At 44.0% G+C, this 25266-nt stretch overlaps 1 protein-coding gene and 45 non-coding genes across 46 annotated transcripts in view; all 46 read right to left on the bottom strand.

Annotated features, from left to right (window-relative positions):
• ldb2b (LIM domain binding 2b) overlaps positions 1 to 25266 on the bottom strand; it is a 158018-nt gene that overhangs the window by 91834 nt on the left and 40918 nt on the right. The gene's annotated exons all lie outside the window — the stretch shown is intronic.
• trnav-uac (transfer RNA valine (anticodon UAC)) lies at positions 294 to 366 on the bottom strand. Its single transcript has one exon. It is a non-coding gene; the product is annotated as a tRNA-Val (tRNA).
• Positions 492 to 564, bottom strand: trnav-aac (transfer RNA valine (anticodon AAC)). Its single transcript has one exon. It is a non-coding gene; the product is annotated as a tRNA-Val (tRNA).
• trnal-cag (transfer RNA leucine (anticodon CAG)) lies at positions 1348 to 1420 on the bottom strand. Its single transcript has one exon. It is a non-coding gene; the product is annotated as a tRNA-Leu (tRNA).
• trnav-aac (transfer RNA valine (anticodon AAC)) lies at positions 1546 to 1618 on the bottom strand. Its single transcript has one exon. It is a non-coding gene; the product is annotated as a tRNA-Val (tRNA).
• trnav-cac (transfer RNA valine (anticodon CAC)) lies at positions 2402 to 2474 on the bottom strand. The gene has a single exon. It is a non-coding gene; the product is annotated as a tRNA-Val (tRNA).
• trnav-aac (transfer RNA valine (anticodon AAC)) lies at positions 2600 to 2672 on the bottom strand. Its single transcript has one exon. It is a non-coding gene; the product is annotated as a tRNA-Val (tRNA).
• trnav-cac (transfer RNA valine (anticodon CAC)) lies at positions 3456 to 3528 on the bottom strand. Its single transcript has one exon. It is a non-coding gene; the product is annotated as a tRNA-Val (tRNA).
• Positions 3654 to 3726, bottom strand: trnav-aac (transfer RNA valine (anticodon AAC)). Its single transcript has one exon. It is a non-coding gene; the product is annotated as a tRNA-Val (tRNA).
• Positions 4510 to 4582, bottom strand: trnav-cac (transfer RNA valine (anticodon CAC)). Its single transcript has one exon. It is a non-coding gene; the product is annotated as a tRNA-Val (tRNA).
• Positions 4708 to 4780, bottom strand: trnav-aac (transfer RNA valine (anticodon AAC)). The gene has a single exon. It is a non-coding gene; the product is annotated as a tRNA-Val (tRNA).
• On the bottom strand, positions 5564 to 5636 carry trnav-cac (transfer RNA valine (anticodon CAC)). Its single transcript has one exon. It is a non-coding gene; the product is annotated as a tRNA-Val (tRNA).
• trnav-aac (transfer RNA valine (anticodon AAC)) lies at positions 5762 to 5834 on the bottom strand. Its single transcript has one exon. It is a non-coding gene; the product is annotated as a tRNA-Val (tRNA).
• On the bottom strand, positions 6618 to 6690 carry trnav-uac (transfer RNA valine (anticodon UAC)). The gene has a single exon. It is a non-coding gene; the product is annotated as a tRNA-Val (tRNA).
• On the bottom strand, positions 6816 to 6888 carry trnav-aac (transfer RNA valine (anticodon AAC)). Its single transcript has one exon. It is a non-coding gene; the product is annotated as a tRNA-Val (tRNA).
• Positions 7661 to 7733, bottom strand: trnav-cac (transfer RNA valine (anticodon CAC)). Its single transcript has one exon. It is a non-coding gene; the product is annotated as a tRNA-Val (tRNA).
• On the bottom strand, positions 7859 to 7931 carry trnav-aac (transfer RNA valine (anticodon AAC)). The gene has a single exon. It is a non-coding gene; the product is annotated as a tRNA-Val (tRNA).
• trnav-cac (transfer RNA valine (anticodon CAC)) lies at positions 8715 to 8787 on the bottom strand. The gene has a single exon. It is a non-coding gene; the product is annotated as a tRNA-Val (tRNA).
• On the bottom strand, positions 8913 to 8985 carry trnav-aac (transfer RNA valine (anticodon AAC)). The gene has a single exon. It is a non-coding gene; the product is annotated as a tRNA-Val (tRNA).
• On the bottom strand, positions 9769 to 9841 carry trnav-uac (transfer RNA valine (anticodon UAC)). Its single transcript has one exon. It is a non-coding gene; the product is annotated as a tRNA-Val (tRNA).
• Positions 9967 to 10039, bottom strand: trnav-aac (transfer RNA valine (anticodon AAC)). Its single transcript has one exon. It is a non-coding gene; the product is annotated as a tRNA-Val (tRNA).
• Positions 10823 to 10895, bottom strand: trnav-uac (transfer RNA valine (anticodon UAC)). The gene has a single exon. It is a non-coding gene; the product is annotated as a tRNA-Val (tRNA).
• trnav-aac (transfer RNA valine (anticodon AAC)) lies at positions 11021 to 11093 on the bottom strand. The gene has a single exon. It is a non-coding gene; the product is annotated as a tRNA-Val (tRNA).
• On the bottom strand, positions 11877 to 11949 carry trnav-cac (transfer RNA valine (anticodon CAC)). Its single transcript has one exon. It is a non-coding gene; the product is annotated as a tRNA-Val (tRNA).
• trnav-aac (transfer RNA valine (anticodon AAC)) lies at positions 12075 to 12147 on the bottom strand. Its single transcript has one exon. It is a non-coding gene; the product is annotated as a tRNA-Val (tRNA).
• On the bottom strand, positions 12931 to 13003 carry trnav-uac (transfer RNA valine (anticodon UAC)). The gene has a single exon. It is a non-coding gene; the product is annotated as a tRNA-Val (tRNA).
• Positions 13129 to 13201, bottom strand: trnav-aac (transfer RNA valine (anticodon AAC)). Its single transcript has one exon. It is a non-coding gene; the product is annotated as a tRNA-Val (tRNA).
• Positions 13974 to 14046, bottom strand: trnav-cac (transfer RNA valine (anticodon CAC)). The gene has a single exon. It is a non-coding gene; the product is annotated as a tRNA-Val (tRNA).
• trnav-aac (transfer RNA valine (anticodon AAC)) lies at positions 14172 to 14244 on the bottom strand. Its single transcript has one exon. It is a non-coding gene; the product is annotated as a tRNA-Val (tRNA).
• On the bottom strand, positions 15028 to 15100 carry trnav-cac (transfer RNA valine (anticodon CAC)). Its single transcript has one exon. It is a non-coding gene; the product is annotated as a tRNA-Val (tRNA).
• On the bottom strand, positions 15226 to 15298 carry trnav-aac (transfer RNA valine (anticodon AAC)). Its single transcript has one exon. It is a non-coding gene; the product is annotated as a tRNA-Val (tRNA).
• On the bottom strand, positions 16082 to 16154 carry trnav-uac (transfer RNA valine (anticodon UAC)). Its single transcript has one exon. It is a non-coding gene; the product is annotated as a tRNA-Val (tRNA).
• On the bottom strand, positions 16280 to 16352 carry trnav-aac (transfer RNA valine (anticodon AAC)). Its single transcript has one exon. It is a non-coding gene; the product is annotated as a tRNA-Val (tRNA).
• trnav-uac (transfer RNA valine (anticodon UAC)) lies at positions 17136 to 17208 on the bottom strand. Its single transcript has one exon. It is a non-coding gene; the product is annotated as a tRNA-Val (tRNA).
• trnav-cac (transfer RNA valine (anticodon CAC)) lies at positions 18190 to 18262 on the bottom strand. The gene has a single exon. It is a non-coding gene; the product is annotated as a tRNA-Val (tRNA).
• trnav-aac (transfer RNA valine (anticodon AAC)) lies at positions 18388 to 18460 on the bottom strand. The gene has a single exon. It is a non-coding gene; the product is annotated as a tRNA-Val (tRNA).
• On the bottom strand, positions 19244 to 19316 carry trnav-uac (transfer RNA valine (anticodon UAC)). The gene has a single exon. It is a non-coding gene; the product is annotated as a tRNA-Val (tRNA).
• trnav-aac (transfer RNA valine (anticodon AAC)) lies at positions 19442 to 19514 on the bottom strand. The gene has a single exon. It is a non-coding gene; the product is annotated as a tRNA-Val (tRNA).
• Positions 20287 to 20359, bottom strand: trnav-cac (transfer RNA valine (anticodon CAC)). The gene has a single exon. It is a non-coding gene; the product is annotated as a tRNA-Val (tRNA).
• trnav-aac (transfer RNA valine (anticodon AAC)) lies at positions 20485 to 20557 on the bottom strand. Its single transcript has one exon. It is a non-coding gene; the product is annotated as a tRNA-Val (tRNA).
• On the bottom strand, positions 21539 to 21611 carry trnav-aac (transfer RNA valine (anticodon AAC)). Its single transcript has one exon. It is a non-coding gene; the product is annotated as a tRNA-Val (tRNA).
• Positions 22395 to 22467, bottom strand: trnav-uac (transfer RNA valine (anticodon UAC)). The gene has a single exon. It is a non-coding gene; the product is annotated as a tRNA-Val (tRNA).
• On the bottom strand, positions 22593 to 22665 carry trnav-aac (transfer RNA valine (anticodon AAC)). The gene has a single exon. It is a non-coding gene; the product is annotated as a tRNA-Val (tRNA).
• trnav-uac (transfer RNA valine (anticodon UAC)) lies at positions 23449 to 23521 on the bottom strand. Its single transcript has one exon. It is a non-coding gene; the product is annotated as a tRNA-Val (tRNA).
• On the bottom strand, positions 24503 to 24575 carry trnav-cac (transfer RNA valine (anticodon CAC)). The gene has a single exon. It is a non-coding gene; the product is annotated as a tRNA-Val (tRNA).
• Positions 24701 to 24773, bottom strand: trnav-aac (transfer RNA valine (anticodon AAC)). The gene has a single exon. It is a non-coding gene; the product is annotated as a tRNA-Val (tRNA).

The raw sequence follows: 25266 nt of genomic DNA, 5'->3' as shown, positions 1-25266 counted from the left end.
GACAGCCAGCAATCTTGTGGTGATCGCTTGTTGAAAAACCTATAAAGGAAAAGATTACTAAATCTCTCGTCTGACGATGCAAACAATTAATGTTTTACGTCCAAGGCAAAAAGCTGTTTCCGCTCAGTTTGAAACAGAGGACCTTTCGTGTGTAAAGCGAACGTGAGGACCACTACAGAAACCTGACGGGGAGCCTCTCTTCTTTTAACACTACTTGGCAGAAGAGGCCTTTGTAGTGTTGACTAAGAATGCAGCAGAGCCTGGCTTAAGCAAATTTGGAAAAAGCCAGTAGCTGTTTCCACCCAGTTTCGAACTGGGGACCTTTCGCGTGTAAGGCGAACGTGATAACCACTACACTATGGAAACTTGCAAAAAGTACACAGCCAGCAATCTCCTGGTTATCGCTTGCTGTAAAACGAATAAAGGAAAGATAACTAAATCCCTCCCCTGACTTTGCAAACAGTTCATGTTTACCCACGAAGGAGAAACACTGTTTCAGCTCGGTTTCGAACCGAGGACCTTTCGCGTGTTAGGCGAACGTGATGACCACTACACTACAGAAACTTTATTACGATCCACCGTTCTTTTAACTCGGCTTGGCAGAAGGCCTTTGTAGTGTTGACGAAGAAAGCAACAGATCCCTACTTAAGCAATTTTGGAAAAAGCCACCAGCTGTTACCACCAAGTTTCGAACTGGGGACCTTTCGCATGCGGCAAACGTGACAACCACTACACTATGGAATCCTTCGCAGAATCGACTGCCAGCAATCTCCTGGTGATCGCTTGTGGAAGAGCAAACTAAGGAAAAGATAATTAAACACCTCACCTGACTTTGCAAACATTTCATGTTTTCCCACAAAAGAGAAACTCTGTTTCTGCTCGGTAAATCCACTTGGCAGAAGGCATTTGTAGTGTTTACGAAGAAAGCAGTAGATCCCTACTTAAACAATTTTTGAAAAAGCCAACAGCTGTTTCAAAACAGTTTAAAACTGGGGACCTTTTGTGTGTGAGGTGAACGTGATAACCATTACACTACAGAAACTTGTGCAAAGAAGACAGCCAGCAATCTCGTGGTGATCGCTTGTTGAAAAACCTATAAAGGAAAAGATTACTAAATCTCTCGTCTGACGATGCAAACAATTAATGTTTTACGTCCTAGGCAAAAAGCTGTTTCCGCTCAGTTTGGAACCGAGGACCTTTCGCGTGTAAAGCAAACGTGATGACCACTACAGAAACCTGACGGGGAGCCTCTCTTCTTTTAACACTACTTGGCAGAAGAGGCCTTTGTAGTGTTGACTAAGATTGCAGCAGAGCCTGGCTTAAGCAAATTTGGAAAAAGCCAGTACCTGTTTCCACCCAGTTTCGAACTGGGGACCTTTCGCGTCTGAGGCGAACGTGATAACCACTACACTATGGAAACTTGCAAAAGTACACAGCCAGCAATCTCCTGGTGATCGCTTGCTGTAAAACGAATAAAGGAAAAGATAACTAAATCCCTCCCCTGACTTTGCAAACAGTTCATGTTTACCCACAAAAGAGAAACTCTGTTTCTGCTCGGTTTCGAACCGAGGACCTTTCGCGTGTTAGGCGAACGTGATGACCACTACACTACAGAAACTTTATTACGACCCACCGTTCTTTTAACTCGGCTTGGCAGAAGGCCTTTGTAGTGTTGACGAAGAAAGCAACAGATCCCTATTTAAGCAATTTTGGAAAAACCCACCAGCTGTTGCCACCCAGTTTCGAACTGGGGACCTTTCGCATGAGGCGAACGTGACAACCACTACACTATGGAATCCCGTGCAGAGATGACTGCCAGCAATCTCCTGGTGATCGCTTGTAGAAGAGCGAACTAAGGAAAAGATAATTAAACACCTCACCTGACTTTGCAAACATTTCATGTTTTCCCACAAAAGAGAAACACTGTCTCTGTTCGGTAAATCCACTTGGCAGAAGGCAATTGTATTGTTTACGAAGAAAGCAGTAGATCCCCACTTAAACAATTTTGGAAAAAGCCAACAGCTGTATCAGCACAGTTTTAAACTGGGGACCTTTCGTATGTGAGGTGAATGTGATAACCATTACACTACAGAAACTTGTGCAGAGAAGACAGCCAGCAATCTTGTGGTGATCGCTTGTTGAAAAACCTATAAAGGAAAAGATTACTAAATCTCTCGTCTGACGATGCAAACAATTAATGTTTTACGTCCAAGGCAAAAAGCTGTTTCCGCTCAGTTTGAAACAGAGGACCTTTCGTGTGTAAAGCGAACGTGAGGACCACTACAGAAACCTGACGGGGAGCCTCTCTTCTTTTAACACTACTTGGCAGAAGAGGCCTTTGTAGTGTTGACTAAGAATGCAGCAGAGCCTGGCTTAAGCAAATTTGGAAAAAGCCAGTACCTGTTTCCACCCAGTTTCGAACTGGGGACCTTTCGCGTGTGAGGCGAACGTGATAACCACTACACTATGGAAACTTGCAAAAGTACACAGCCAGCAATCTCCTGGTGATCGCTTGCTGTAAAACGAATAAAGGAAAAGATAACTAAATCCCTCCCCTGACTTTGCAAACAGTTCATGTTTACCCACAAAAGAGAAACTCTGTTTCTGCTCGGTTTCGAACCGAGGACCTTTCGCGTGTTAGGCGAACGTGATGACCACTACACTACAGAAACTTTATTACGATCCACCGTTCTTTTAACTCGGCTTGGCAGAAGGCCTTTGTAGTGTTGACGAAGAAAGCAACAGATCCCTACTTAAGCAATTTTGGAAAAAGCCACCAGCTGTTACCACCAAGTTTCGAACTGGGGACCTTTCGCATGCGGCAAACGTGACAACCACTACACTATGGAATCCTTCGCAGAATCGACTGCCAGCAATCTCCTGGTGATCGCTTGTGGAAGAGCAAACTAAGGAAAAGATAATTAAACACCTCACCTGACTTTGCAAACATTTCATGTTTTCCCACAAAAGAGAAACTCTGTTTCTGCTCGGTAAATCCACTTGGCAGAAGGCATTTGTAGTGTTTACGAAGAAAGCAGTAGATCCCTACTTAAACAATTTTTGAAAAAGCCAACAGCTGTTTCAAAACAGTTTAAAACTGGGGACCTTTTGTGTGTGAGGTGAACGTGATAACCATTACACTACAGAAACTTGTGCAAAGAAGACAGCCAGCAATCTCGTGGTGATCGCTTGTTGAAAAACCTATAAAGGAAAAGATTACTAAATCTCTCGTCTGACGATGCAAACAATTAATGTTTTACGTCCTAGGCAAAAAGCTGTTTCCGCTCAGTTTGGAACCGAGGACCTTTCGCGTGTAAAGCAAACGTGATGACCACTACAGAAACCTGACGGGGAGCCTCTCTTCTTTTAACACTACTTGGCAGAAGAGGCCTTTGTAGTGTTGACTAAGATTGCAGCAGAGCCTGGCTTAAGCAAATTTGGAAAAAGCCAGTACCTGTTTCCACCCAGTTTCGAACTGGGGACCTTTCGCGTGTGAGGCGAACGTGATAACCACTACACTATGGAAACTTGCAAAAGTACACAGCCAGCAATCTCCTGGTGATCGCTTGCTGTAAAACGAATAAAGGAAAAGATAACTAAATCCCTCCCCTGACTTTGCAAACAGTTCATGTTTACCCACAAAAGAGAAACTCTGTTTCTGCTCGGTTTCGAACCGAGGACCTTTCGCGTGTTAGGCGAACGTGATGACCACTACACTACAGAAACTTTATTACGACCCACCGTTCTTTTAACTCGGCTTGGCAGAAGGCCTTTGTAGTGTTGACGAAGAAAGCAACAGATCCCTATTTAAGCAATTTTGGAAAAACCCACCAGCTGTTGCCACCCAGTTTCGAACTGGGGACCTTTCGCATGAGGCGAACGTGACAACCACTACACTATGGAATCCCGTGCAGAGATGACTGCCAGCAATCTCCTGGTGATCGCTTGTAGAAGAGCGAACTAAGGAAAAGATAATTAAACACCTCACCTGACTTTGCAAACATTTCATGTTTTCCCACAAAAGAGAAACACTGTCTCTGTTCGGTAAATCCACTTGGCAGAAGGCAATTGTATTGTTTACGAAGAAAGCAGTAGATCCCCACTTAAACAATTTTGGAAAAAGCCAACAGCTGTATCAGCACAGTTTTAAACTGGGGACCTTTCGTATGTGAGGTGAATGTGATAACCATTACACTACAGAAACTTGTGCAGAGAAGACAGCCAGCAATCTTGTGGTGATCGCTTGTTGAAAAACCTATAAAGGAAAAGATTACTAAATCTCTCGTCTGACGATGCAAACAATTAATGTTTTACGTCCAAGGCAAAAAGCTGTTTCCGCTCAGTTTGAAACAGAGGACCTTTCGTGTGTAAAGCGAACGTGAGGACCACTACAGAAACCTGACGGGGAGCCTCTCTTCTTTTAACACTACTTGGCAGAAGAGGCCTTTGTAGTGTTGACTAAGAATGCAGCAGAGCCTGGCTTAAGCAAATTTGGAAAAAGCCAGTACCTGTTTCCACCCAGTTTCGAACTGGGGACCTTTCGCGTGTGAGGCGAACGTGATAACCACTACACTATGGAAACTTGCAAAAGTACACAGCCAGCAATCTCCTGGTGATCGCTTGCTGTAAAACGAATAAAGGAAAAGATAACTAAATCCCTCCCCTGACTTTGCAAACAGTTCATGTTTACCCACAAAAGAGAAACTCTGTTTCTGCTCGGTTTCGAACCGAGGACCTTTCGCGTGTTAGGCGAACGTGATGACCACTACACTACAGAAACTTTATTACGATCCACCGTTCTTTTAACTCGGCTTGGCAGAAGGCCTTTGTAGTGTTGACGAAGAAAGCAACAGATCCCTACTTAAGCAATTTTGGAAAAAGCCACCAGCTGTTACCACCAAGTTTCGAACTGGGGACCTTTCGCATGCGGCAAACGTGACAACCACTACACTATGGAATCCTTCGCAGAATCGACTGCCAGCAATCTCCTGGTGATCGCTTGTGGAAGAGCAAACTAAGGAAAAGATAATTAAACACCTCACCTGACTTTGCAAACATTTCATGTTTTCCCACAAAAGAGAAACTCTGTTTCTGCTCGGTAAATCCACTTGGCAGAAGGCATTTGTAGTGTTTACGAAGAAAGCAGTAGATCCCTACTTAAACAATTTTTGAAAAAGCCAACAGCTGTTTCAAAACAGTTTAAAACTGGGGACCTTTTGTGTGTGAGGTGAACGTGATAACCATTACACTACAGAAACTTGTGCAAAGAAGACAGCCAGCAATCTCGTGGTGATCGCTTGTTGAAAAACCTATAAAGGAAAAGATTACTAAATCTCTCGTCTGACGATGCAAACAATTAATGTTTTACGTCCTAGGCAAAAAGCTGTTTCCGCTCAGTTTGGAACCGAGGACCTTTCGCGTGTAAAGCAAACGTGATGACCACTACAGAAACCTGACGGGGAGCCTCTCTTCTTTTAACACTACTTGGCAGAAGAGGCCTTTGTAGTGTTGACTAAGATTGCAGCAGAGCCTGGCTTAAGCAAATTTGGAAAAAGCCAGTACCTGTTTCCACCCAGTTTCGAACTGGGGACCTTTCGCGTGTGAGGCGAACGTGATAACCACTACACTATGGAAACTTGCAAAAGTACACAGCCAGCAATCTCCTGGTGATCGCTTGCTGTAAAACGAATAAAGGAAAAGATAACTAAATCCCTCCCCTGACTTTGCAAACAGTTCATGTTTACCCACAAAAGAGAAACTCTGTTTCTGCTCGGTTTCGAACCGAGGACCTTTCGCGTGTTAGGCGAACGTGATGACCACTACACTACAGAAACTTTATTACGACCCACCGTTCTTTTAACTCGGCTTGGCAGAAGGCCTTTGTAGTGTTGACGAAGAAAGCAACAGATCCCTATTTAAGCAATTTTGGAAAAAGCCACCAGCTGTTGCCACCCAGTTTCGAACTGGTGACCTTTCGCATGAGGCGAACGTGACAACCACTACACTATGGAATCCCGTGCAGAGATGACTGCCAGCAATCTCCTGGTGATCGCTTGTAGAAGAGCGAACTAAGGAAAAGATAATTAAACACCTCACCTGACTTTGCAAACATTTCATGTTTTCCCACAAAAGAGAAACACTGTCTCTGTTCGGTAAATCCACTTGGCAGAAGGCAATTGTATTGTTTACGAAGAAAGCAGTAGATCCCCACTTAAACAATTTTGGAAAAAGCCAACAGCTGTATCAGCACAGTTTTAAACTGGGGACCTTTCGTATGTGAGGTGAATGTGATAACCATTACACTACAGAAACTTGTGCAGAGAAGACAGCCAGCAATCTTGTGGTGATCGCTTGTTGAAAAACCTATAAAGGAAAAGATTACTAAATCTCTCGTCTGACGATGCAAACAATTAATGTTTTACGTCCAAGGCAAAAAGCTGTTTCCGCTCAGTTTGAAACAGAGGACCTTTCGTGTGTAAAGCGAACGTGAGGACCACTACAGAAACCTGACGGGGAGCCTCTCTTCTTTTAACACTACTTGGCAGAAGAGGCCTTTGTAGTGTTGACTAAGAATGCAGCAGAGCCTGGCTTAAGCAAATTTGGAAAAAGCCAGTAGCTGTTTCCACCCAGTTTCGAACTGGGGACCTTTCGCGTGTAAGGCGAACGTGATAACCACTACACTATGGAAACTTGCAAAAAGTACACAGCCAGCAATCTCCTGGTCATCGCTTGCTGTAAAACGAATAAAGGAAAGATAACTAAATCCCTCCCCTGACTTTGCAAACAGTTCATGTTTACCCACGAAGGAGAAACACTGTTTCTGCTCGGTTTCGAACCGAGGACCTTTCGCGTGTTAGGCGAACGTGATGACCACTACACTACAGAAACTTTATTACGATCCACCGTTCTTTTAACTCGGCTTTGCAGAAGGCCTTTGTAGTGTTGACGAAGAAAGCAACAGATCCCTACTTAAGCAATTTTGGAAAAAGCCACCAGCTGTTACCACCAAGTTTCGAACTGGGGACCTTTCGCATGCGGCAAACGTGACAACCACTACACTATGGAATCCTTCGCAGAAACGACTGCCAGCAATCTCCTGGTGATCGCTTGTGGAAGAGCAAACTAAGGAAAAGATAATTAAACACCTCACCTGACTTTGCAAACATTTCATGTTTTCCCACAAAAGAGAAACTCTGTTTCTGCTCGGTAAATCCACTTGGCAGAAGGCATTTGTAGTGTTTACGAAGAAAGCAGTAGATCCCTACTTAAACAATTTTGGAAAAAGCCAACAGCTGTTTCAAAACAGTTTAAAACTGGGGACCTTTTGTGTGTGAGGTGAACGTGATAACCATTACACTACAGAAACTTGTGCAAAGAAGACAGCCAGTGATCGCTTGTTGAAAAACCTATAAAGGAAAAGATTACTAAATCTCTCGTCTGACGATGCAAACAATTAATGTTTTACGTCCTAGGCAAAAAGCTGTTTCCGCTCAGTTTGGAACCGAGGACCTTTCGCGTGTAAAGCAAACGTGATGACCACTACAGAAACCTGACGGGGAGCCTCTCTTCTTTTAACACTACTTGGCAGAAGAGGCCTTTGTAGTGTTGACTAAGATTGCAGCAGAGCCTGGCTTAAGCAAATTTGGAAAAAGCCAGTACCTGTTTCCACCCAGTTTCGAACTGGGGACCTTTCGCGTGTGAGGCGAACGTGATAACCACTACACTATGGAAACTTGCAAAAGTACACAGCCAGCAATCTCCTGGTGATCGCTTGCTGTAAAACGAATAAAGGAAAAGATAACTAAATCCCTCCCCTGACTTTGCAAACAGTTCATGTTTACCCACAAAAGAGAAACTCTGTTTCTGCTCGGTTTCGAACCGAGGACCTTTCGCGTGTTAGGCGAACGCGATGACCACTACACTACAGAAACTTTATGACGACCCACCGTTCTTTTAACTCGGCTTGGCAGAAGGCCTTTGTAGCGTTGATGAAGAAAGCAACAGATCCCTATTTAAGCAATTTTGGAAAAAGCCACCAGCTGTTGCCACCCAGTTTCGAACTGGGGACCTTTCGCATGAGGCGAACGTGACAACCACTACACTATGGAATCCCGTGCAGAGATGACTGCCAGCAATCTCCTGGTGATCGCTTGTAGAAGAGCGAACTAAGGAAAAGATAATTAAACACCTCACCTGACTTTGCAAACATTTCATGTTTTCCCACAAAAGAGAAACACTGTCTCTGTTCGGTAAATCCACTTGGCAGAAGGCAATTGTATTGTTTACGAAGAAAGCAGTAGATCCCCACTTAAACAATTTTGGAAAAAGCCAACAGCTGTATCAGCACAGTTTTAAACTGGGGACCTTTCGTATGTGAGGTGAATGTGATAACCATTACACTACAGAAACTTGTGCAGAGAAGACAGCCAGCAATCTTGTGGTGATCGCTTGTTGAAAAACCTATAAAGGAAAAGATTACTAAATCTCTCGTCTGACGATGCAAACAATTAATGTTTTACGTCCAAGGCAAAAAGCTGTTTCCGCTCAGTTTGAAACAGAGGACCTTTCGTGTGTAAAGCGAACGTGGGGACCACTACAGAAACCTGACGGGGAGCCTCTCTTCTTTTAACACTACTTGGCAGAAGAGGCCTTTGTAGTGTTGACTAAGAATGCAGCAGAGCCTGGCTTAAGCAAATTTGGAAAAAGCTAGTACCTGTTTCCACCCAGTTTCGAACTGGGGACCTTTCGTGTGTGAGGCGAACGTGATAACCACTACACTATGGAAACTTGCAAAAGTACACAGCCAGCAATCTCCTGGTGATCGCTTGCTGTAAAACGAATAAAGGAAAAGATAACTAAATCCCTCCCCTGACTTTGCAAACAGTTCATGTTTACCCACAAAAGAGAAACTCTGTTTCTGCTCGGTTTCGAACCGAGGACCTTTCGCGTGTTAGGCGAACGTGATGACCACTACACTACAGAAACTTTATTACAACCCACCGTTCTTTTAACTCGGCTTGGCAGAAGGCCTTTGTAGTGTTGACGAAGAAAGCAACAGATCCCTATTTAAGCAATTTTGGAAAAAGCCACCAGCTGTTGCCACCCAGTTTCGAACTGGGGACCTTTCACATGAGGCGAACGTGACAACCACTACACTATGGAATCCCGTGCAGAGATGACTTCCAGCAATCTCCTGGTGATCGCTTGTAGAAGAGCGAACTAAGGAAAAGATAATTAAACACCTCACCTGACTTTGCAAACATTTCATGTTTTCCCACAAAAGAGAAACACTGTCTCTGTTCGGTAAATCCACTTGGCAGAAGGCAATTGTATTGTTTACGAAGAAAGCAGTAGATCCCCACTTAAACAATTTTGGAAAAAGCCAACAGCTGTATCAGCACAGTTTTAAACTGGGGACCTTTCGTATGTGAGGTGAATGTGATAACCATTACACTACAGAAACTTGTGCAGAGAAGACAGCCAGCAATCTTGTGGTGATCGCTTGTTGAAAAACCTATAAAGGAAAAGATTACTAAATCTCTCGTCTGACGATGCAAACAATTAATGTTTTACGTCCAAGGCAAAAAGCTGTTTCCGCTCAGTTTGAAACAGAGGACCTTTCGTGTGTAAAGCGAACGTGAGGACCACTACAGAAACCTGACGGGGAGCCTCTCTTCTTTTAACACTACTTGGCAGAAGAGGCCTTTGTAGTGTTGACTAAGAATGCAGCAGAGCCTGGCTTAAGCAAATTTGGAAAAAGCCAGTAGCTGTTTCCACCCAGTTTCGAACTGGGGACCTTTCGCGTGTAAGGCGAACGTGATAACCACTACACTATGGAAACTTGCAAAAAGTACACAGCCAGCAATCTCCTGGTCATCGCTTGCTGTAAAACGAATAAAGGAAAGATATCTAAATCCCTCCCCTGACTTTGCAAACAGTTCATGTTTACCCATGAAGGAGAAACACTGTTTCTGCTCGGTTTCGAACCGAGGACCTTTCGCGTGTTAGGCGAACGTGATGACCACTACACTACAGAAACTTTATTACGATCCACCGTTCTTTTAACTCGGCTTTGCAGAAGGCCTTTGTAGTGTTGACGAAGAAAGCAACAGATCCCTACTTAAGCAATTTTGGAAAAAGCCACCAGCTGTTACCACCAAGTTTCGAACTGGGGACCTTTCGCATGCGGCAAACGTGACAACCACTACACTATGGAATCCTTCGCAGAATCGACTGCCAGCAATCTCCTGGTGATCGCTTGTGGAAGAGCAAACTAAGGAAAAGATAATTAAACACCTCACCTGACTTTGCAAACATTTCATGTTTTCCCACAAAAGAGAAACTCTGTTTCTGCTCGGTAAATCCACTTGGCAGAAGGCATTTGTAGTGTTTACGAAGAAAGCAGTAGATCCCTACTTAAACAATTTTGGAAAAAGCCAACAGCTGTTTCAAAACAGTTTAAAACTGGGGACCTTTTGTGTGTGAGGTGAACGTGATAACCATTACACTACAGAAACTTGTGCAGAGAAGACAGCCAGCAATCTTGTGGTGATCGCTTGTTGAAAAACCTATAAAGGAAAAGATTACTAAATCTCTCGTCTGACGATGCAAACAATTAATGTTTTACGTCCAAGGCAAAAAGCTGTTTCCGCTCAGTTTGAAACAGAGGACCTTTCGTGTGTAAAGCGAACGTGAGGACCACTACAGAAACCTGACGGGGAGCCTCTCTTCTTTTAACACTACTTGGCAGAAGAGGCCTTTGTAGTGTTGACTAAGAATGCAGCAGAGCCTGGCTTAAGCAAATTTGGAAAAAGCCAGTAGCTGTTTCCACCCAGTTTCGAACTGGGGACCTTTCGCGTGTAAGGCGAACGTGATAACCACTACACTATGGAAACTTGCAGAAAGTACACAGCCAGCAATCTCCTGGTCATCGCTTGCTGTAAAACGAATAAAGGAAAGATAACTAAATCCCTCCCCTGACTTTGCAAACAGTTCATGTTTACCCACGAAGGAGAAACACTGTTTCTGCTCGGTTTCGAACCGAGGACCTTTCGCGTGTTAGGCGAACGTGATGACCACTACACTACAGAAACTTTATTACGATTCACCGTTCTTTTAACTCGGCTTGGCAGAAGGCCTTTGTAGTGTTGACGAAGAAAGCAACAGATCCCTACTTAAGCAATTTTGGAAAAAGCCACCAGCTGTTACCACCAAGTTTCGAACTGGGGACCTTTCGCATGCGGCAAACGTGACAACCACTACACTACGGAATCCTTCGCAGAATCGACTGCCAGCAATCTCCTGGTGATCGCTTGTGGAAGAGCAAACTAAGGAAAAGATAATTAAACACCTCACCTGACTTTGCAAACATTTCATGTTTTCCCACAAAAGAGAAACTCTGTTTCTGCTCGGTAAATCCACTTGGCAGAAGGCATTTGTAGTGTTTACGAAGAAAGCAGTAGATCCCTACTTAAACAATTTTTGAAAAAGCCAACAGCTGTTTCAAAACAGTTTAAAACTGGGGACCTTTTGTGTGTGAGGTGAACGTGATAACCATTACACTACAGAAACTTGTGCAAAGAAGACAGCCAGCAATCTCGTGGTGATCGCTTGTTGAAAAACCTATAAAGGAAAAGATTACTAAATCTCTCGTCTGACGATGCAAACAATTAATGTTTTACGTCCTAGGCAAAAAGCTGTTTCCGCTCAGTTTGGAACCGAGGACCTTTCGCGTGTAAAGCAAACGTGATGACCACTACAGAAACCTGACGGGGAGCCTCTCTTCTTTTAACACTACTTGGCAGAAGAGGCCTTTGTAGTGTTGACTAAGAATGCAGCAGAGCCTGGCTTAAGCAAATTTGGAAAAAGCCAGTACCTGTTTCCACCCAGTTTCGAACTGGGGACCTTTCGCGTGTGAGGCGAACGTGATAACCACTACACTATGGAAACTTGCAAAAGTACACAGCCAGCAATCTCCTGGTGATCGCTTGCTGTAAAACGAATAAAGGAAAAGATAACTAAATCCCTCCCCTGACTTTGCAAACAGTTCATGTTTACCAACAAAAGAGAAACTCTGTTTCTGCTCGGTTTCGAACCGAGGACCTTTCGCGTGTTAGGCGAACGTGATGACCACTACACTACAGAAACTTTATTACGACCCACCGTTCTTTTAACTCGGCTTGGCAGAAGGCCTTTGTAGTGTTGACGAAGAAAGCAACAGATCCCTATTTAAGCAATTTTGGAAAAAGCCTCCAGCTGTTGCCACCCAGTTTCGAACTGGGGACCTTTCGCATGAGGCGAACGTGACAACCACTACACTATGGAATCCCGTGCAGAGATGACTGCCAGCAATCTCCTGGTGATCGCTTGTAGAAGAGCGAACTAAGGAAAAGATAATTAAACACCTCACCTGACTTTGCAAACATTTCATGTTTTCCCACAAAAGAGAAACACTGTCTCTGTTCGGTAAATCCACTTGGCAGAAGGCAATTGTATTGTTTACGAAGAAAGCAGTAGATCCCCACTTAAACAATTTTGGAAAAAGCCAACAGCTGTATCAGCACAATTTTAAACTGGGGACCTTTCGTATGTGAGGTGAATGTGATAACCATTACACTACAGAAACTTGTGCAGAAAAGACAGCCAGCAATCTTGTGGTGATCGCTTGTTGAAAAACCTATAAAGGAAAAGATTACTAAATCTCTCGTCTGACGATGCAAACAATTAATGTTTTACGTCCAAGGCAAAAAGCTGTTTCCGCTCAGTTTGAAACAGAGGACCTTTCGTGTGTAAAGCGAACGTGAGGACCACTACAGAAACCTGACGGGGAGCCTCTCTTCTTTTAACACTACTTGGCAGAAGAGGCCTTTGTAGTGTTGACTAAGAATGCAGCAGAGCCTGGCTTAAGCAAATTTGGAAAAAGCCAGTAGCTGTTTCCACCCAGTTTCGAACTGGGGACCTTTCGCGTGTAAGGCGAACGTGATAACCACTACACTATGGAAACTTGCAAAAAGTACACAGCCAGCAATCTCCTGGTCATCGCTTGCTGTAAAACGAATAAAGGAAAGATAACTAAATCCCTCCCCTGACTTTGCAAACAGTTCATGTTTACCCACGAAGGAGAAACACTGTTTCTGCTCGGTTTCGAACCGAGGACCTTTCGCGTGTTAGGCGAACGTGATGACCACTACACTACAGAAACTTTATTACGATCCACCGTTCTTTTAACTCGGCTTTGCAGAAGGCCTTTGTAGTGTTGACGAAGAAAGCAACAGATCCCTACTTAAGCAATTTTGGAAAATGCCACCAGCTGTTACCACCAAGTTTCGAACTGGGGACCTTTCGCATGCGGCAAACGTGACAACCACTACACTATGGAATCCTTCGCAGAATCGACTGCCAGCAATCTCCTGGTGATCGCTTGTGGAAGAGCAAACTAAGGAAAAGATAATTAAACACCTCACCTGACTTTGCAAACATTTCATGTTTTCCCACAAAAGAGAAACTCTGTTTCTGCTCGGTAAATCCACTTGGCAGAAGGCATTTGTAGTGTTTACGAAGAAAGCAGTAGATCCCTACTTAAACAATTTTGGAAAAAGCCAACAGCTGTTTCAAAACAGTTTAAAACTGGGGACCTTTTGTGTGTGAGGTGAACGTGATAACCATTACACTACAGAAACTTGTGCAAAGAAGACAGCCAGTGATCGCTTGTTGAAAAACCTATAAAGGAAAAGATTACTAAATCTCTCGTCTGACGATGCAAACAATTAATGTTTTACGTCCTAGGCAAAAAGCTGTTTCCGCTCAGTTTGGAACCGAGGACCTTTCGCGTGTAAAGCAAACGTGATGACCACTACAGAAACCTGACGGGGAGCCTCTCTTCTTTTAACACTACTTGGCAGAAGAGGCCTTTGTAGTGTTGACTAAGATTGCAGCAGAGCCTGGCTTAAGCAAATTTGGAAAAAGCCAGTACCTGTTTCCACCCAGTTTCGAACTGGGGACCTTTCGTGTGTGAGGCGAACGTGATAACCACTACACTATGGAAACTTGCAAAAGTACACAGCCAGCAATCTCCTGGTGATCGCTTGCTGTAAAACGAATAAAGGAAAAGATAACTAAATCCCTCCCCTGACTTTGCAAACAGTTCATGTTTACCCACAAAAGAGAAACTCTGTTTCTGCTCGGTTTCGAACCGAGGACCTTTCGCGTGTTAGGCGAACGCGATGACCACTACACTACAGAAACTTTATGACGACCCACCGTTCTTTTAACTCGGCTTGGCAGAAGGCCTTTGTAGCGTTGACGAAGAAAGCAACAGATCCCTATTTAAGCAATTTTGGAAAAAGCCACCAGCTGTTGCCACCCAGTTTCGAACTGGGGACCTTTCGCATGAGGCGAACGTGACAACCACTACACTATGGAATCCCGTGCAGAGATGACTGCCAGCAATCTCCTGGTGATCGCTTGTAGAAGAGCGAACTAAGGAAAAGATAATTAAACACCTCACCTGACTTTGCAAACATTTCATGTTTTCCCACAAAAGAGAAACACTGTCTCTGTTCGGTAAATCCACTTGGCAGAAGGCAATTGTATTGTTTACGAAGAAAGCAGTAGATCCCCACTTAAACAATTTTGGAAAAAGCCAACAGCTGTATCAGCACAGTTTTAAACTGGGGACCTTTCGTATGTGAGGTGAATGTGATAACCATTACACTACAGAAACTTGTGCAGAGAAGACAGCCAGCAATCTTGTGGTGATCGCTTGTTGAAAAACCTATAAAGGAAAAGATTACTAAATCTCTCGTCTGACGATGCAAACAATTAATGTTTTACGTCCAAGGCAAAAAGCTGTTTCCGCTCAGTTTGAAACAGAGGACCTTTCGTGTGTAAAGCGAACGTGAGGACCACTACAGAAACCTGACGGGGAGCCTCTCTTCTTTTAACACTACTTGGCAGAAGAGGCCTTTGTAGTGTTGACTAAGAATGCAGCAGAGCCTGGCTTAAGCAAATTTGGAAAAAGCCAGTACCTGTTTCCACCCAGTTTCGAACTGGGGACCTTTCGTGTGTGAGGCGAACGTGATAACCACTACACTATGGAAACTTGCAAAAGTACACAGCCAGCAATCTCCTGGTGATCGCTTGCTGTAAAACGAATAAAGGAAAAGATAACTAAATCCCTCCCCTGACTTTGCAAACAGTTCATGTTTACCCACAAAAGAGAAACTCTGTTTCTGCTCGGTTTCGAACCGAGGACCTTTCGCGTGTTAGGCGAACGTGATGACCACTACACTACAGAAACTTTATTACAACCCACCGTTCTTTTAACTCGGCTTGGCAGAAGGCCTTTGTAGTGTTGACGAAGAAAGCAACAGATCCCTATTTAAGCAATTTTGGAAAAAGCCACCAGCTGTTGCCACCCAGTTTCGAACTGGGGACCTTTCACATGAGGCGAACGTGACAACCACTACACTATGGAATCCCGTGCAGAGATGACTGCCAGCAATCTCCTGGTGATCGCTTGTAGAAGAGCGAACTAAGGAAAAGATAATTAAACACCTCACCTGACTTTGCAAACATTTCATGTTTTCCCACAAAAGAGAAACACTGTCTCTGTTCGGTAAATCCACTTGGCAGAAGGCAATTGTATTGTTTACGAAGAAAGCAGTAGATCCCCACTTAAACAATTTTGGAAAAAGCCAACAGCTGTATCAGCACAGTTTTAAACTGGGGACCTTTCGTATGTGAGGTGAATGTGATAACCATTACACTACAGAAACTTGTGCAGAGAAGACAGCCAGCAATCTTGTGGTGATCGCTTGTTGAAAAACCTATAAAGGAAAAGATTACTAAATCTCTCGTCTGACGATGCAAACAATTAATGTTTTACGTCCAAGGCAAAAAGCTGTTTCCGCTCAGTTTGAAACAGAGGACCTTTCGTGTGTAAAGCGAACGTGAGGACCACTACAGAAACCTGACGGGGAGCCTCTCTTCTTTTAACACTACTTGGCAGAAGAGGCCTTTGTAGTGTTGACTAAGAATGCAGCAGAGCCTGGCTTAAGCAAATTTGGAAAAAGCCAGTAGCTGTTTCCACCCAGTTTCGAACTGGGGACCTTTCGCGTGTAAGGCGAACGTGATAACCACTACACTATGGAAACTTGCAAAAAGTGCACAGCCAGCAATCTCCTGGTCATCGCTTGCTGTAAAACGAATAAAGGAAAGATAACTAAATCCCTCCCCTGACTTTGCAAACAGTTCATGTTTACCCACGAAGGAGAAACACTGTTTCTGCTCGGTTTCGAACCGAGGACCTTTCGCGTGTTAGGCGAACGTGATGACCACTACACTACAGAAACTTTATTACGATCCACCGTTCTTTTAACTCGGCTTGGCAGAAGGCCTTTGTAGTGTTGACGAAGAAAGCAACAGATCCCTATTTAAGCAATTTTGGAAAAAGCCACCAGCTGTTGCCACCCAGTTTCGAACTGGGGACCTTTCGCATGAGGCGAACGTGACAACCACTACACTATGGAATCCCGTGCAGAGATGACTGCCAGCAATCTCCTGGTGATCGCTTGTAGAAGAGCGAACTAAGGAAAAGATAATTAAACACCTCACCTGACTTTGCAAACATTTCATGTTTTCCCACAAAAGAGAAACACTGTCTCTGTTCGGTAAATCCACTTGGCAGAAGGCAATTGTATTGTTTACGAAGAAAGCAGTAGATCCCCACTTAAACAATTTTGGAAAAAGCCAACAGCTGTATCAGCACAGTTTTAAACTGGGGACCTTTCGTATGTGAGGTGAATGTGATAACCATTACACTACAGAAACTTGTGCAGAGAAGACAGCCAGCAATCTTGTGGTGATCGCTTGTTGAAAAACCTATAAAGGAAAAGATTACTAAATCTCTCGTCTGACGATGCAAACAATTAATGTTTTACGTCCAAGGCAAAAAGCTGTTTCCGCTCAGTTTGAAACAGAGGACCTTTCGTGTGTAAAGCGAACGTGAGGACCACTACAGAAACCTGACGGGGAGCCTCTCTTCTTTTAACACTACTTGGCAGAAGAGGCCTTTGTAGTGTTGACTAAGAATGCAGCAGAGCCTGGCTTAAGCAAATTTGGAAAAAGCCAGTAGCTGTTTCCACCCAGTTTCGAACTGGGGACCTTTCGCGTGTAAGGCGAACGTGATAACCACTACACTATGGAAACTTGCAAAAAGTGCACAGCCAGCAATCTCCTGGTCATCGCTTGCTGTAAAACGAATAAAGGAAAGTTAACTAAATCCCTCCCCTGACTTTGCAAACAGTTCATGTTTACCCACGAAGGAGAAACACTGTTTCTGCTCGGTTTCGAACCGAGGACCTTTCGCGTGTTAGGTGAACGTGATGACCACTACACTACAGAAACTTTATTACGATCCACCGTTCTTTTAACTCGGCTTGGCAGAAGGCCTTTGTAGTGTTGACGAAGAAAGCAACAGATCCCTACTTAAGCAATTTTGGAAAAAGCCACCAGCTGTTGCCACCCAGTTTCGAACTGGGGACCTTTCGCATGAGGCGAACGTGACAACCACTACACTATGGAATCCCGTGCAGAGATGACTGCCAGCAATCTCCTGGTGATCGCTTGTAGAAGAGCGAACTAAGGAAAAGATAATTAAACACCTCACCTGACTTTGCAAACATTTCATGTTTTCCCACAAAAGAGAAACTCTGTTTCTGCTCGGTAAATCCACTTGGCAGAAGGCATTTGTAGTGTTTACGAAGAAAGCAGTAGATCCCTACTTAAACAATTTTGGAAAAAGCCAACAGCTGTTTCAAAACAGTTTAAAACTGGGGACCTTTTGTGTGTGAGGTGAACGTGATAACCATTACACTACAGAAACTTGTGCAAAGAAGACAGCCAGCAATCTCGTGGTGATCGCTTGTTGAAAAACCTATAAAGGAAAAGATTACTAAATCTCTCGTCTGACGATGCAAACAATTAATGTTTTACGTCCTAGGCAAAAAGCTGTTTCCGCTCAGTTTGGAACCTAGGACCTTTCGCGTGTAAAGCAAACGTGATGACCACTACAGAAACCTGACGGGGAGCCTCTCTTCTTTTAACACTACTTGGCAGAAGAGGCCTTTGTAGTGTTGACTAAGAATGCAGCAGAGCCTGGCTTAAGCAAATTTGGAAAAAGCCAGTACCTGTTTCCACCCAGTTTCGAACTGGGGACCTTTCGCGTGTGAGGCGAACGTGATAACCACTACACTATGGAAACTTGCAAAAGTACACAGCCAGCAATCTCCTGGTGATCGCTTGCTGTAAAACGAATAAAGGAAAAGATAACTAAATCCCTCCCCTGACTTTGCAAACAGTTCATGTTTACCCACAAAAGAGAAACTCTGTTTCTGCTCGGTTTCGAACCGAGGACCTTTCGCGTGTTAGGCGAACGTGATGACCACTACACTACAGAAACTTTATTACGACCCACCGTTCTTTTAACTCGGCTTGGCAGAAGGCCTTTGTAGTGTTGACGAAGAAAGCAACAGATCCCTATTTAAGCAATTTTGGAAAAAGCCACCAGCTGTTGCCACCCAGTTTCGAACTGGGGACCTTTCGCATGAGGCGAACGTGACAACCACTACACTATGGAATCCCGTGCAGAGATGACTGCCAGCAATCTCCTGGTGATCGCTTGTAGAAGAGCGAACTAAGGAAAAGATAATTAAACACCTCACCTGACTTTGCAAACATTTCATGTTTTCCCACAAAAGAGAAACACTGTCTCTGTTCGGTAAATCCACTTGGCAGAAGGCAATTGTATTGTTTACGAAGAAAGCAGTAGATCCCCACTTAAACAATTTTGGAAAAAGCCAACAGCTGTATCAGCACAATTTTAAACTGGGGACCTTTCGTATGTGAGGTGAATGTGATAACCATTACACTACAGAAACTTGTGCAGAAAAGACAGCCAGCAATCTTGTGGTGATCGCTTGTTGAAAAACCTATAAAGGAAAAGATTACTAAATCTCTCGTCTGACGATGCAAACAATTAATGTTTTACGTCCAAGGCAAAAAGCTGTTTCCGCTCAGTTTGAAACAGAGGACCTTTCGTGTGTAAAGCGAACGTGAGGACCACTACAGAAACCTGACGGGGAGCCTCTCTTCTTTTAACACTACTTGGCAGAAGAGGCCTTTGTAGTGTTGACTAAGAATGCAGCAGAGCCTGGCTTAAGCAAATTTGGAAAAAGCCAGTAGCTGTTTCCACCCAGTTTCGAACTGGGGACCTTTCGCGTGTAAGGCGAACGTGATAACCACTACACTATGGAAACTTGCAAAAAGTACACAGCCAGCAATCTCCTGGTCATCGCTTGCTGTAAAACGAATAAAGGAAAGATAACTAAATCCCTCCCCTGACTTTGCAAACAGTTCATGTTTACCCACGAAGGAGAAACACTGTTTCTGCTCGGTTTCGAACCGAGGACCTTTCGCGTGTTAGGCGAACGTGATGACCACTACACTACAGAAACTTTATTACGATCCACCGTTCTTTTAACTCGGCTTTGCAGAAGGCCTTTGTAGTGTTGACGAAGAAAGCAACAGATCCCTACTTAAGCAATTTTGGAAAATGCCACCAGCTGTTACCACCAAGTTTCGAACTGGGGACCTTTCGCATGCGGCAAACGTGACAACCACTACACTATGGAATCCTTCGCAGAATCGACTGCCAGCAATCTCCTGGTGATCGCTTGTGGAAGAGCAAACTAAGGAAAAGATAATTAAACACCTCACCTGACTTTGCAAACATTTCATGTTTTCCCACAAAAGAGAAACTCTGTTTCTGCTCGGTAAATCCACTTGGCAGAAGGCATTTGTAGTGTTTACGAAGAAAGCAGTAGATCCCTACTTAAACAATTTTGGAAAAAGCCAACAGCTGTTTCAAAACAGTTTAAAACTGGGGACCTTTTGTGTGTGAGGTGAACGTGATAACCATTACACTACAGAAACTTGTGCAAAGAAGACAGCCAGTGATCGCTTGTTGAAAAACCTATAAAGGAAAAGATTACTAAATCTCTCGTCTGACGATGCAAACAATTAATGTTTTACGTCCTAGGCAAAAAGCTGTTTCCGCTCAGTTTGGAACCGAGGACCTTTCGCGTGTAAAGCAAACGTGATGACCACTACAGAAACCTGACGGGGAGCCTCTCTTCTTTTAACACTACTTGGCAGAAGAGGCCTTTGTAGTGTTGACTAAGATTGCAGCAGAGCCTGGCTTAAGCAAATTTGGAAAAAGCCAGTACCTGTTTCCACCCAGTTTCGAACTGGGGACCTTTCGTGTGTGAGGCGAACGTGATAACCACTACACTATGGAAACTTGCAAAAGTACACAGCCAGCAATCTCCTGGTGATCGCTTGCTGTAAAACGAATAAAGGAAAAGATAACTAAATCCCTCCCCTGACTTTGCAAACAGTTCATGTTTACCCACAAAAGAGAAACTCTGTTTCTGCTCGGTTTCGAACCGAGGACCTTTCGCGTGTTAGGCGAACGCGATGACCACTACACTACAGAAACTTTATGACGACCCACCGTTCTTTTAACTCGGCTTGGCAGAAGGCCTTTGTAGCGTTGACGAAGAAAGCAACAGATCCCTATTTAAGCAATTTTGGAAAAAGCCACCAGCTGTTGCCACCCAGTTTCGAACTGGGGACCTTTCGCATGAGGCGAACGTGACAACCACTACACTATGGAATCCCGTGCAGAGATGACTGCCAGCAATCTCCTGGTGATCGCTTGTAGAAGAGCGAACTAAGGAAAAGATAATTAAACACCTCACCTGACTTTGCAAACATTTCATGTTTTCCCACAAAAGAGAAACACTGTCTCTGTTCGGTAAATCCACTTGGCAGAAGGCAATTGTATTGTTTACGAAGAAAGCAGTAGATCCCCACTTAAACAATTTTGGAAAAAGCCAACAGCTGTATCAGCACAGTTTTAAACTGGGGACCTTTCGTATGTGAGGTGAATGTGATAACCATTACACTACAGAAACTTGTGCAGAGAAGACAGCCAGCAATCTTGTGGTGATCGCTTGTTGAAAAACCTATAAAGGAAAAGATTACTAAATCTCTCGTCTGACGATGCAAACAATTAATGTTTTACGTCCAAGGCAAAAAGCTGTTTCCGCTCAGTTTGAAACAGAGGACCTTTCGTGTGTAAAGCGAACGTGAGGACCACTACAGAAACCTGACGGGGAGCCTCTCTTCTTTTAACACTACTTGGCAGAAGAGGCCTTTGTAGTGTTGACTAAGAATGCAGCAGAGCCTGGCTTAAGCAAATTTGGAAAAAGCCAGTACCTGTTTCCACCCAGTTTCGAACTGGGGACCTTTCGTGTGTGAGGCGAACGTGATAACCACTACACTATGGAAACTTGCAAAAGTACACAGCCAGCAATCTCCTGGTGATCGCTTGCTGTAAAACGAATAAAGGAAAAGATAACTAAATCCCTCCCCTGACTTTGCAAACAGTTCATGTTTACCCACAAAAGAGAAACTCTGTTTCTGCTCGGTTTCGAACCGAGGACCTTTCGCGTGTTAGGCGAACGTGATGACCACTACACTACAGAAACTTTATTACAACCCACCGTTCTTTTAACTCGGCTTGGCAGAAGGCCTTTGTAGTGTTGACGAAGAAAGCAACAGATCCCTATTTAAGCAATTTTGGAAAAAGCCACCAGCTGTTGCCACCCAGTTTCGAACTGGGGACCTTTCACATGAGGCGAACGTGACAACCACTACACTATGGAATCCCGTGCAGAGATGACTGCCAGCAATCTCCTGGTGATCGCTTGTAGAAGAGCGAACTAAGGAAAAGATAATTAAACACCTCACCTGACTTTGCAAACATTTCATGTTTTCCCACAAAAGAGAAACACTGTCTCTGTTCGGTAAATCCACTTGGCAGAAGGCAATTGTATTGTTTACGAAGAAAGCAGTAGATCCCCACTTAAACAATTTTGGAAAAAGCCAACAGCTGTATCAGCACAGTTTTAAACTGGGGACCTTTCGTATGTGAGGTGAATGTGATAACCATTACACTACAGAAACTTGTGCAGAGAAGACAGCCAGCAATCTTGTGGTGATCGCTTGTTGAAAAACCTATAAAGGAAAAGATTACTAAATCTCTCGTCTGACGATGCAAACAATTAATGTTTTACGTCCAAGGCAAAAAGCTGTTTCCGCTCAGTTTGAAACAGAGGACCTTTCGTGTGTAAAGCGAACGTGAGGACCACTACAGAAACCTGACGGGGAGCCTCTCTTCTTTTAACACTACTTGGCAGAAGAGGCCTTTGTAGTGTTGACTAAGAATGCAGCAGAGCCTGGCTTAAGCAAATTTGGAAAAAGCCAGTAGCTGTTTCCACCCAGTTTCGAACTGGGGACCTTTCGCGTGTAAGGCGAACGTGATAACCACTACACTATGGAAACTTGCAAAAAGTGCACAGCCAGCAATCTCCTGGTCATCGCTTGCTGTAAAACGAATAAAGGAAAGATAACTAAATCCCTCCCCTGACTTTGCAAACAGTTCATGTTTACCCACGAAGGAGAAACACTGTTTCTGCTCGGTTTCGAACCGAGGACCTTTCGCGTGTTAGGCGAACGTGATGACCACTACACTACAGAAACTTTATTACGATCCACCGTTCTTTTAACTCGGCTTGGCAGAAGGCCTTTGTAGTGTTGACGAAGAAAGCAACAGATCCCTATTTAAGCAATTTTGGAAAAAGCCACCAGCTGTTGCCACCCAGTTTCGAACTGGGGACCTTTCGCATGAGGCGAACGTGACAACCACTACACTATGGAATCCCGTGCAGAGATGACTGCCAGCAATCTCCTGGTGATCGCTTGTAGAAGAGCGAACTAAGGAAAAGATAATTAAACACCTCACCTGACTTTGCAAACATTTCATGTTTTCCCACAAAAGAGAAACACTGTCTCTGTTCGGTAAATCCACTTGGCAGAAGGCAATTGTATTGTTTACGAAGAAAGCAGTAGATCCCCACTTAAACAATTTTGGAAAAAGCCAACAGCTGTATCAGCACAGTTTTAAACTGGGGACCTTTCGTATGTGAGGTGAATGTGATAACCATTACACTACAGAAACTTGTGCAGAGAAGACAGCCAGCAATCTTGTGGTGATCGCTTGTTGAAAAACCTATAAAGGAAAAGATTACTAAATCTCTCGTCTGACGATGCAAACAATTAATGTTTTACGTCCAAGGCAAAAAGCTGTTTCCGCTCAGTTTGAAACAGAGGACCTTTCGTGTGTAAAGCGAACGTGAGGACCACTACAGAAACCTGACGGGGAGCCTCTCTTCTTTTAACACTACTTGGCAGAAGAGGCCTTTGTAGTGTTGACTAAGAATGCAGCAGAGCCTGGCTTAAGCAAATTTGGAAAAAGCCAGTAGCTGTTTCCACCCAGTTTCGAACTGGGGACCTTTCGCGTGTAAGGCGAACGTGATAACCACTACACTATGGAAACTTGCAAAAAGTGCACAGCCAGCAATCTCCTGGTCATCGCTTGCTGTAAAACGAATAAAGGAAAGTTAACTAAATCCCTCCCCTGACTTTGCAAACAGTTCATGTTTACCCACGAAGGAGAAACACTGTTTCTGCTCGGTTTCGAACCGAGGACCTTTCGCGTGTTAGGTGAACGTGATGACCACTACACTACAGAAACTTTATTACGATCCACCGTTCTTTTAACTCGGCTTGGCAGAAGGCCTTTGTAGTGTTGACGAAGAAAGCAACAGATCCCTACTTAAGCAATTTTGGAAAAAGCCACCAGCTGTTGCCACCCAGTTTCGAACTGGGGACCTTTCGCATGAGGCGAACGTGACAACCACTACACTATGGAATCCCGTGCAGAGATGACTGCCAGCAATCTCCTGGTGATCGCTTGTAGAAGAGCGAACTAAGGAAAAGATAATTAAACACCTCACCTGACTTTGCAAACATTTCATGTTTTCCCACAAAAGAGAAACTCTGTTTCTGCTCGGTAAATCCACTTGGCAGAAGGCATTTGTAGTGTTTACGAAGAAAGCAGTAGATCCCTACTTAAACAATTTTGGAAAAAGCCAACAGCTGTTTCAAAACAGTTTAAAACTGGGGACCTTTTGTGTGTGAGGTGAACGTGATAACCATTACACTACAGAAACTTGTGCAAAGAAGACAGCCAGCAATCTCGTGGTGATCGCTTGTTGAAAAACCTATAAAGGAAAAGATTACTAAATCTCTCGTCTGACGATGCAAACAATTAATGTTTTACGTCCTAGGCAAAAAGCTGTTTCCGCTCAGTTTGGAACCTAGGACCTTTCGCGTGTAAAGCAAACGTGATGACCACTACAGAAACCTGACGGGGAGCCTCTCTTCTTTTAACACTACTTGGCAGAAGAGGCCTTTGTAGTGTTGACTAAGAATGCAGCAGAGCCTGGCTTAAGCAAATTTGGAAAAAGCCAGTACCTGTTTCCACCCAGTTTCGAACTGGGGACCTTTCGCGTGTGAGGCGAACGTGATAACCACTACACTATGGAAACTTGCAAAAGTACACAGCCAGCAATCTCCTGGTGATCGCTTGCTGTAAAACGAATAAAGGAAAAGATAACTAAATCCCTCCCCTGACTTTGCAAACAGTTCATGTTTACCCACAAAAGAGAAACTCTGTTTCTGCTCGGTTTCGAACCGAGGACCTTTCGCGTGTTAGGCGAACGTGATGACCACTACACTACAGAAACTTTATTACGACCCACCGTTCTTTTAACTCGGCTTGGCAGAAGGCCTTTGTAGTGTTGACGAAGAAAGCAACAGATCCCTATTTAAGCAATTTTGGAAAAAGCCACCAGCTGTTGCCACCCAGTTTCGAACTGGGGACCTTTCGCATGAGGCGAACGTGACAACCACTACACTATGGAATCCCGTGCAGAGATGACTGCCAGCAATCTCCTGGTGATCGCTTGTAGAAGAGCGAACTAAGGAAAAGATAATTAAACACCTCACCTGACTTTGCAAACATTTCATGTTTTCCCACAAAAGAGAAACACTGTCTCTGTTCGGTAAATCCACTTGGCAGAAGGCAATTGTATTGTTTACGAAGAAAGCAGTAGATCCCCACTTAAACAATTTTGGAAAAAGCCAACAGCTGTATCAGCACAGTTTTAAACTGGGGACCTTTCGTATGTGAGGTGAATGTGATAACCATTACACTACAGAAACTTGTGCAGAGAAGAC

This window comes from Garra rufa, chromosome 6 (genome assembly GCF_049309525.1).
Source record: "Garra rufa chromosome 6, GarRuf1.0, whole genome shotgun sequence".
Classification (NCBI taxonomy): domain Eukaryota; kingdom Metazoa; phylum Chordata; class Actinopteri; order Cypriniformes; family Cyprinidae; genus Garra; species Garra rufa.
Note: the sequence above shows the minus strand (reverse complement) of the source record. Positions and strands in the feature narration are given on the sequence as shown.